Source organism: Solanum verrucosum, unplaced genomic scaffold (genome assembly GCF_900185275.1).
Source record: "Solanum verrucosum unplaced genomic scaffold, falcon-dt-bn FXZP01000293.1, whole genome shotgun sequence".
NCBI classification, from domain to species: domain Eukaryota; kingdom Viridiplantae; phylum Streptophyta; class Magnoliopsida; order Solanales; family Solanaceae; genus Solanum; species Solanum verrucosum.
The window spans coordinates 164,558-175,587 of record NW_026020620.1 but is presented as its reverse complement, the minus strand read 5'-3'; positions in this window follow the sequence as shown (position 1 = coordinate 175,587).

The following is an 11,030-nucleotide window of genomic DNA, read 5'->3' as shown; positions in this document are numbered from 1 at the left end:
GTAAGTTTCCTCACATCACAATGCAAACAGACTGAAGGAATATTTCCAGGAATCTAATGTAGCTCCAAAGATCGAGCTCAAATAATTTCTCCCCTACTTGAGAAGCGTAGTCTCCATTGACATCTACTATCAAAGTTACATTGTGAATATGAATTAAGTACTTAAAATGGTAATTCATATATCAAAGACGTACTAGGGGTAGTAGAGTATAGTCTGTTTCATATATATATATATATATATATATATATATATATCATACCATATCATATTATTATTATTATTATCATATCATATCATATATATTATTATAAGTGGGAAGCTCCAACATTCAAAGTTGGATTACCATTTTGCCCCTCCACTAAATTAAAATAAAATTAATTAATTTATTAAATACTAATATTTTAATTACATAATGGGAATATGAAATCCAACAACTACACTTTAATAATAAATGGCTCTTCCAATTTAGTGACTGTTTGAATTTTGAAACCAAAATAAAATTTATGTATCATGATATAATATGTCACATTAATTTGGTAGGTGAAAAGACAACTAAATATTATTATTGCTTCTTAGATCATCATATTCTTTTCTTTTCTATCATCTACTGTTCTCTTTTCTTCTTCCTAGATAATGACATAGATACATTTCATCAAGAATCTAACTGAGGAAAAGAACAAATAACTTCATTATGAAATTAAAAAGAGAAGCTTTCATACAATATAGTTCAAGTGTTGAGCTTAGAAGTATAAGATATGACCTATATATTCCTTTAGGTTTTTTTTATGTTAACTTATGATTTTAAGTTTTTCTTTCCATTTTGGAGTTAAGGTATGGTTGTCCAATATATATTTGGTACGCAACTCATATTTTATGTAATTCTGTATCATTTTGCATTGTTATGAAATTTATTTCTTTGTTTTTGTGTTATTATTCTCTTGAGTGTTATTTAATTGACAAAACTTCTATTAATACATGATGAGTTTGATAATACTTGAATAGTTTATGCAATATGCTTTTGTTTAAATACAAGTAATTTAAATAAAGATTGCTAAAACATTATTACTTTGAATGAAAGATTTTAATTGTGTTACTTTGTCGTCTATCTAACATATTGTTGCAAACACATACATATATTGTTCATTTTCACCCCTTTTGTTTCGTTTTTTATTTTTCTACAATTTATACAATATGAGATTTAACAATTAATTTTTCAAATAAATAGGAAAGTTACATTTATCTTAATACTAATATTTATGTAATTTTTAAAATTTGGTGGTCAATAAAATTGGGTCACACAAGACCCTGCACTAAATCAAAATATGGTTAATTAATTTGTTAAATATTACTCCCTCCGTCCCATTTTATGTGGCACCATTTGACTTGGCACGGTATTAAAGAAAAAAAGGAAGACTTTTTGAAATTTGTGGTCTAAAATAATTCTTAGATATTTGTGTGGTTGAAAATCATTTCATTAAGGGTAAAAAGGGTATTCTAAAGTTAAATTATTTCTAATTATGGTAAGGTGACATTCTTTTTGGGACAGACTAAAAAGGAAAGGGTGCCACATAAAATTGGACGGAGGGAGTAATATTTTAATATAACGACCAGCTTCCGTTGTTATAGAAAAGCCAACGGGAAAAAAAATTTGGTCGGAAAACTTTGTTGTAGTAACTTGAGATTTCCCAACCTAGTTCAGATTTGGACGAAATCGAAGTCTGTGAGGTCTAGGGAACTCTGGTAGCAAATGAGTGATTTAAATATGCTTTTGATTACATGAGTAGTTAGATAAGTCGTTAAGGAATCCGTACGACTTTACGGAATTGAATTCAGATGAGTAGAACTCCCAAAATTGATCTTAGCGTGAACGGTATTTTTCGAGCGTCGTTGGTAAAAGGTGTGTTGTGAAATGGGGGTCTTGAACTTATTAAAATAGCGCATTGTTTCGTGCAATCCACTTTAGCGGTGGTGTTGGTCGCTCTGGCGGTGCCGCTGTAGCAGGGTGAGGGCCGTTGTGGCGGGCCAGACACGACTTAAAGTCGTAAATAAACCCCTAAACGACCTTATTCTGCACTTTTCGGTTTTTAGAGCTAAGGAACGAACCCCAGACAACACTACAAGAAAAATGGCTATTAACGAAGGGAAATCTGGTCCTTAAAACTCTATTTCTGGTCCTTAAAAGTCAATAGCGACCAAAATAATCTGGTCGCCGACCGTCCTTATAGGCTTCGTCGCTAAGAGTCAACTGCGACGAGCATTTCCTACCTGTCCCTAAAAATGGTTAGCGACCGGAAAACCATGGTCTCCAAAACTAGATATGGCGACCATTTTTCTGGTCCCTAATTAATGATTACTAGCATGCTCCTTTAGTCCATACAGACTTTTAGCGATCATTCTTTTAGTCCTCAAAAGATATATGGTCCCTAAATTTGTTTTATGGCCCATAAATTATGATCCCAAACTAAATACATAATTTTCTTTGTCCAATTTCTAAAAATGCTATAAATTTACAATATAGAGAATGAATTGGATGTAAAATATAAAAAGAACTATTGTATATCTAACGAAGAAATGTTGCATACCAACTATCATATACACATAGCATATCCATAACACTGTTTATACAATCCCAAACCTAACATCCCTAGTATGTGTTGTAATGTTTTTCCCAAAAATCTTAGCAAAGACGATAATCAGCTTTGTATAGCCTGTACGTGGGTCTTCAAAACCTATATCTTCAAAAGTCAAAACCTGAAAAAAGTAACACAACATTAACCCATAGAGAAATATGAAAATCGATAAAAATATTACTTGAATAAATTTTTACTCACTTGAGCAAAGAACCTCAAATTCTTCAAGTATAATTTTTCTGAAAAATCTCTACATGTACAACCACACACTTCAAAGTAACACATCAGTGTAAAAGAGGCCGCAAGAATACAAATAATAATGAATTAGTGTATGGATGAGATAGAGAAAGAGTGTGTATGTAATGAAGGAGTTTTCAAGACAGAACTTAGCATAAACAACAAAAATTTATGCCAATTACGTTTTACAATTCAAGACAGTGACAAATAATCATAAGCAATAATCAATAGAGCCTTCAAGATGGTTAGAAAAATTATCTGTCCACCAAGAAACAAAATATAGTTTATTCCAATTACATTTTACATTAGTCATCATCAAATGATTCCCCTAATTTTCTAGCTACAACTTTCTCTTCTTTTTTTAATTAGTGGACAAGTTTCCTCTTCAACAGTTGTATGTGGCCTCTGAATATTATGATATACTTAAGTCATCTAACATACACAAGAGAAATATTTTCACTTAGTCATTCTCGTTCATCATATAATTTAACTATAGCTCCATTGAAAGGTGACACAAAGTTCTTTCAATCAATCAAGTTGTAGTGTAAATATCTCCTCACAAAACACACCGAGATCAAATGACACGGTCATAATACAATTGGTAGAACAAAAATCTACAGGACATTGATGTCTATTCAAAATTAGTGCATGCATAACTTTTAAAATAACATTTGAAATTAATAATTACCCCAGTAGCTAATATACTTGCTATCTAAAGCAATTTGTTCAAAAAGAGAACTTCTCATTATGTTTCTCGATCAAGTTAATCATCATAATTGATTCCTACATATATGAGATATCATATGACAATAGCATAAAATTCATATAACTTTCTTTTATGAAAAAATATTACCTGAAATATGAGGGAGATTGCAGGGAGCTATCTATGTTAAGCTGCAATATGTTGAGAGTCTATTGTTTTGTAACATCATCACCTTAACTATAAATACCTGATCATACAAGAAGTAAATTTAACTTGTTCACAGTCCTTTAAGAAGAGATGTTTTTGAAGGGAAGCTCTGTAATTGTAATTCTGATAACAGACACAGGTCCTCTACTTCGTTGCTTGTTCTATCTGGATGCCAATAAATTATCTCAACATCTTAAGTAACAATTATAGCAACCTCACTTATAATTAACTTTTTAGCTTCAGTTTTTTAGAAATGAAATTTCATATAAAACATAACAAGACAAAAAATAAAAATTTCACCTTTCCTTAACATTTTTCCTCAACCTTTCTGCAATTGCCATCTTTAGCAAAAGGGAGAAGGAGAATTGGTCACAAAAAATGATAAAAACATTATACATTTGTTAAACACTAGAGATGATGAAACATAAGTTTAACATGGTTGTATTTCATTATTTGAAATTATGTAAGATAAAAGCTATCGTACAAAATGATACCAGGCAAGTGATGAGCAGCTTTGCACAATAGACTTCTCGCAGGACTCCACAAGTTTAGATGTCTTTCCGTCAAAGTTCTTGCCAAGCTCAAGCCCATCCTTAACCATGATTTCACATAGCTATTATAACACTAATATATTTAGGAGATCACATTATTTTAATTCACAACAAATTATGACTTCTGAAACATCAATAGAATACATATAATTCAAAAAGAGTTAAAGCTTACTGAAACATTAAAACAAGGAATAAAAAATCAAATCAAGAATTAAGAAGTGTGTCTCCTATTCAATAAGCTTACATGTTCATTCTCCAAAGGCAGTGGTTTTGGCTAGTTCAATTTTTTTTCTTGATTAAGAACCTAAAAATTGGTGTTTAGAATGAGTTTACCTATGAAAAAAAGAAATATGCAGGGCAAGGCTAGAAGATTTCATAACCTAAAATATTCAGTACATTTGACAAATTATATATTGATTGACATGAATGTGCAAGGATAAAAAATTATACACTAGTACTTTTACATAAGTACAACAATGAAGTTTCCCATCACTTATGTCTATCATGCACCCAATGCCTTGAAAGAAGGAGAAAGTTATATAACAAACCGATGGTCAATAGAGCTCTAATGCTCACGGGCACCCAAACAAACTCACATGAAATTCAAAAGAAAATATAGTTATATTATAATAGGTAAAAAAGGTTAATTGCATAAAAACCAAAAATGATTATTTATAAGGACGTTGTATTGTTAAAGCATTTTTAGGTCGTATAACAAATTTCGCATCTATCAAATTAACAAGGCTCTCTATGGCTAACTTAATGGTAAACTTAAGAAAGTATGTAGCAAGAAGTAGAAATGGTAATTAACCCAAAATGAGTAGATTTGACCTATCAAAACTGAAGGACAAGGCAGTGACAATATAGACATAGACACTTTTTAATAATCATATTATAACTAGACAACATAATAGTAAAAAGATGATAACACCAAGGGAACCCAATTAAACCTTAAACAAATATTTTAATGTTAGCAATATTAATCAAATTGTTAGCTAAGTCATCCGCACTTTAAATAACTATTAAGTAAAGATAGAGCAATTTTTTGGAACTTTTGCTACCAACACCTTTCTTCCTCCACTCCCCTTGAGCCACAAACACAAAATAAGATGACAGATTAGTAGTACGACTACCCCAAATTATATCAAGTATCAAATTATTTCTAATATAAAGAGATTATTTCTACCATGCGAACCTACCAAAGCAATTGTCGTTGAAACAACAAGGTAAAGTGCAAACTAGGCATATCAGAATTAAAATAAATAATCTATCTGCACAATTAGACTAGAGTAAATAAATAACAATGAATCTCAAGCTTAACCCAAACAATGACTATCATACTAAACTATGAAACCTCCATTAGAATCATCATGATATATTTCTCAAAGATTCAGGAAAGGATGAACATATTTTAACTAATTGGTGAAACCCTAAATAGTACTAAAAGACCACACTTCCCCAGAAGCTCAACCAAAATGACATAGAACAATAAGAAACTCCAAATCCTCATCATCTAACTTTGGCCCAATGAAATCTTGGACCCAAAAAGTTTAGAATCTTAACAACATAGTTGCAGGGAGAGTAAAAGAAACGCAACTGTCCCAAAATATAATGAAGGTTGAGTTCACCGCCTCCCAAAATATAAAACTAAATTTGAAACTTAGATATTTTATTTTGATATTCCCTATGTTCAGATAAAATATACTTTCTCAAAAGTGATTCAACCCGTTTTCACACAAATTCAGAACCAACAAGCCCTTGTCCCTTTTTCACAAGAAAAATAAGAAAAAGATGGGGGACTTACATCTCTTTTGTAGTTTTCATGCCTAAATCCTCTGCCACTGAACAAATGGAGTTCGATTACTAGGTTTCACAGGCTATCATTTTCGAAACAAGAGGATATACATATAGGTTAGTAGCAGTTTGTACCATAAAATTTAAGATTAAGAATTTTGTAGAGGGTTTGGGGATTTGAAGAACCAATTTTCACAGAGAAAATGTTTAATTTGGAAAGAGAGAAGTGGGACGGGGTTAGGGTTGGGGTGGGGTATGTTGAAATATATTTTACTTTCATCGCTCATTTTACACGATTAGGACCAGTTCTTTACTATTTTAGAGACTAGATATTTTCTCTTCCCTAAATTAGAAACGAGATACGAAAATTAAAGACTAGAAAAAAATCCAGTCCCTAAATATATACAGTTAAGGACCAAAATTTGTACTCATCCCAAATCGTTGGTCCCTAGTGATACTTTTTCTTGTAGTGCAATTCTTGATAGTTTTCCACCATTCTTCAGGCTAAAGGTAAGATTTTAACTCTCCGAATCCATTTTTCGATCCATAGAATGTAATCTAATTGGTAAATATCAATAGGGGAGGGTTTCGATCTAGAATCTAAGATGGAAACAACCCTAAATTGGATGGTTGGGATCATGGGTTTATCTAGGGTTTGTTAGAATTGTTACTAATCCAGGTAGTTAGTGATTGTTTATTGATTCCAGTATTATATTAATTGTTTGTAGATCAAGAACAAGCAGAACGAATCCGGAAAAGGAAGGATCAAATTTCTTAGGGTTTCAAGCTTGTTTCGAGATAGGTGATGGTTGTGATTCTATGATTGTGTGATGTATGTTTGTTTTTGCTTCATTATGATACATGTATGTATGTGAATGTTGCATTATTGATCACACTTGTTGTAAATGAGATAGATGAATAACTATATGCCATGAATTACTTCTTGATTGTATGATTATTGCGAATGTACTTGTGATTGTGGTGTGTTGATTGGATCGGATACCCCCTTTCGGTATACTAATTGGAATCGATTGCCATGTTCCGACATAATTATGGGATCGGTTTCCACGTTTCGGCATAAACATTGGATCGGGTACCACGTTCTGGTATACCAACAGTTTGAGTTTGGGTTCAATGAGAGGACCAATGACTTATTATAAATGTATATTGTTGAGCATGTGATAATCGATATTGTATATTTTCGGTATTTTGCATGTTTATAATGCTGTATTGACTTGCTTATGTTACACTTAGTGGGATAGTCGCGTGATCCAACCAGTACACTGTAGTTGTGTACTGATATTGCATTTGCTCTTATTTTTGTTGAGTACAGGGGCATCTTCATGCAACTATTGACAGACCTCGTCCAGAAAATCAGTGATCTTGTTCGAATTCAAGGGTGGGCCGATTCTTTCGGGCTACCATGGGTTCTCTTTCGTCAATGTCCACCATTTCAGACTTAGACTTTTCTAGGTAGTTATTAGCTCATTAGTTTGGGGTTGTATCCCTTCTTGTTTAGACTTGTTGAACTTTAGATGTTTTGGTACATTGACTTTGAGATTCTAGGTGCATTTTGTGCATTTTTCTGCATTGTTAGTTGTTAGATATTTTGGAAGATTATGATAACTTCGGTTTTAGCTATTATTCATGTTTTCGTATCCTTAAATGCATTAGTTTTTAGTTTAGTTGCTTGGTTTGGGTTGTAGTAGTGGTTCTCCCATCGGAGGGTTAGTGTGGGTGCCAATCACAACGGTCTGGGTCGTGACAAAGTTGTTATCAGAGCCTAGGTTCGTTGATCTCGATGTACCAAAATGATTCTAGTAGAGTCTCGCGGAATGGTACAGGGACGCCTTTACTTTTCTTCGAGGGCCTATAGAACTTTAGGAAAATCTCTTTGTTTTCTCGTCTCTTTTGGTGCTATAACTTGATTCAAATTGGTATCTAACCTCCTTTACTCTTCTGTCCACAGATGGTTAATACTAGGTTCAACGGCGTCAGGCCCGTAGCTTCCGTAAATGCTCCAGTTGAGGAATCTGTAGCGAGAGGTCGCAATCGAAGCAGGGGTAGAGGAAGATCTAGAGGTAGAGGCCGTGGGAGAGTAGCGCCTGCTTTCAGGAATTTCTTAAGATTAAGGTTCGAAAGGACCGTGCTTGGAATAGAGGTCCTGTTGAGAATGCTCCTATGAATGAGAACACCTTCATGCACATCATGAAGAGATAGAAGAGAATGTTGATGTTGAGAATGTTGAGGATATGGGCTAAGAGGAAGAGGTGCAGGCTGAGACTATATGTATTCCTCCCTTAGACCAACTGCTAGCTCAACAAATTATGTCTTTCTTGAAGGGATTGGTTGGTCCTGGAGTGCTTCTTTCTGTTCAAGCAAATCAAGCTCCCCCTAATCCCCCTGTTGCCAGCACTGCGCCCAAGACGGGTGGAACGGGAGGTAATGATGGTTTCTTCCATCATTTGTTGGGTTCTGTTATGACTGGTAATAAGCATGAAATGCTGACTAAGTTTTTGAAGCTAAAGCCTCATGTTTCTTGGTTCTGAGAATGAGGATTCTTATGAGTTTATCTTAGACTGCTATGAGATGCTTCATAAATTGGGAATTGTCCATCAACATGGGGTTGAGTTCGTGACTTTTAAGCTTCTAGGTGAGGCTAAACAGTGGTGGAGAGCTTATATAGAATGCAGATGTACTACTTTACCCCCACTTGCTTGGACCCAATGTCATGCTTTGTTTTTAGAGAAGTATTTGCCTAGGACCTTGAGGGATCTCAAGAAGGATGAGTTCCTGGCTTTGGAGCAAGGTGGTATGTCTTTGGCTACTTATGAGGCCAAGTTCCATACCTTATCCAAATATGCTACTCAATTGGTGACTACTGAGGAGGAAAGGATCCAATTATTTATTAGGGAACTAAATTCTGAGTTGCAAGTATTATCTATCCAAATGACTTCTGTAGGGAGGAGCTTTAATGAGGTGACAAACTATGTAAAGAAAGTGGAGGCGAGACGGTAAGGCCAAGGCATTGGCTAAAAGGGCCAAGAACTCGGGTAACTTTCAGGATTCTTACTCTAGGGGTCCGGAAGGCCAACGCTTGCAACCAAGCCAATTCAGTCCGTTATGCCTACCTCTATAGGTAATTACTCAGGAACTCCACCTCATAATTTGATTCAGGATAGCCAGGGAGTTGCACCTTCAGCAGGGAGCAGACGGTCTTCTGATCGTACAATTGTGGAGAACCTCGGAATATGAGGAGAGAATGTCCTCACCCACGTGTGTTTGAGTCCGCACAATAGCAGTCTAGAGCAGTGGTACCCACGGGGAATAATAATAATGGTCGAGGGTGTCCACAAGGTGGGCGAGGAGGTAATTAGCAAGGTCGTGGAGGTAGAGAAAATGGTAATGCAGGCAGGGGTAACGTACAACCAGGTAGGGAAGTGGCTTGTCAAGATGATAGGGCTTAGTGTTATGCCTTTTCGGGGAAGAATGAGGCAGAGGCATCTAACGCGATGATCACAGGTACTATTCTTGTTTGTGACCGGATGACTAATGTATTATTTGATCTGGGTTGTACTTATTCTTATGTATTTGTGCGATTTGCCTTAGAGTTTGATATGATTTGTGATATAATTGATGACCCTATTCATGTTTCTACCCTAGTTAGAGAGTCAGCCAGAGTCACCCATGTCTATCGTGCTTGTCCTATTTTGTTTATGGGTTTCCAGAATTGGGCTGATTTGGTGATATTGGATATGACTGACTTTGATATTATCTTAGGCATGACTTCAGTTGTCTCACTATTATGCTGTGTTAAATTGTAATACTAAGTTTGTAAATCTAGAAATTCTGGGAAGGGAAAAATTAGAGTGGGAAGGGGTGTACAAGTCTAAGCAAGCTAAGATCATATCCTCCATTTGGGCTAGGAAACTGGTAGAGCAGGGTTGTTTAGCTTATTTGGCTCATATTAGGGATGTTGAGGTTGAGATTCCATGTATTGAGTCTATTCCTGTGGTGTCGAAATTTAGGGAAGTGTTTCCTACTGATTTGTCTGGTATGCCTCCGGATAGAGATATAGATTTCTGCATTAATTTGGAGCCTGGTACGCGCCCCATTTCTATTCCTCCATATCGTATGGCTCCGGCGGAATTAAGAGAGCTTAAGGCTCAAATCCAAGAGCTTCTTGATAAGGGATTTATTCGACCTAGTGCTTCCCTATGGGGTGCCCCAGTTTTGTTTGTTAGTAGTATGAGAATGTGTATAGATTACCGATAATTGAATAGGGTCACTATTCGAAACAAGTATCCTTTGCCTCGAATAGATGATCTTTTTGACCAATTGCAAGGTGTATTAGTTTTCTCCAAGATTGATCTAAGGTCTGGCTACCATCAATTAAAAATTAGCCTTGAGGATGTGCCTAAGACGGCGTTTAGAACCCGCTATGGGCACTACGAGTTTCTAGTTATGTCCTTTGGCTTGACTAACATGCTTGCAGGTTTCATGAGATTAATGAATGTGGTGTTCAAGCCATTTCTTGATTCTTTCGTCATAGTCTTTATTGATGATATTTTGGTCTATTCAAAAAGTGAGGAAGAGCATGTCGACCATCTTCGTATTGTTCTGGGTGTTCTTGGGAAACAAAGGTTGTATATGCTAAATTTTCGAAGTGTGAATTTTTGTTGACTTCTGTTGCATTTTTGGGGCATGTAGTTTCGTAAGAAGAGGTAATGGTAGATCCTCAAAAGATTGAGGCGGTTAAAAATTAGGTTCGGCCTAGCTCTATGACGGAAGTTAGGAGTTTTGTGGGGCTCGCTAGCTACTATCGTAGATTTGTGAAGAACTTTTCTTCTATTGCCACTCACTTGAAAAATTTGACCAAAGAGGAGATACCATTTGAATGGACTGAAA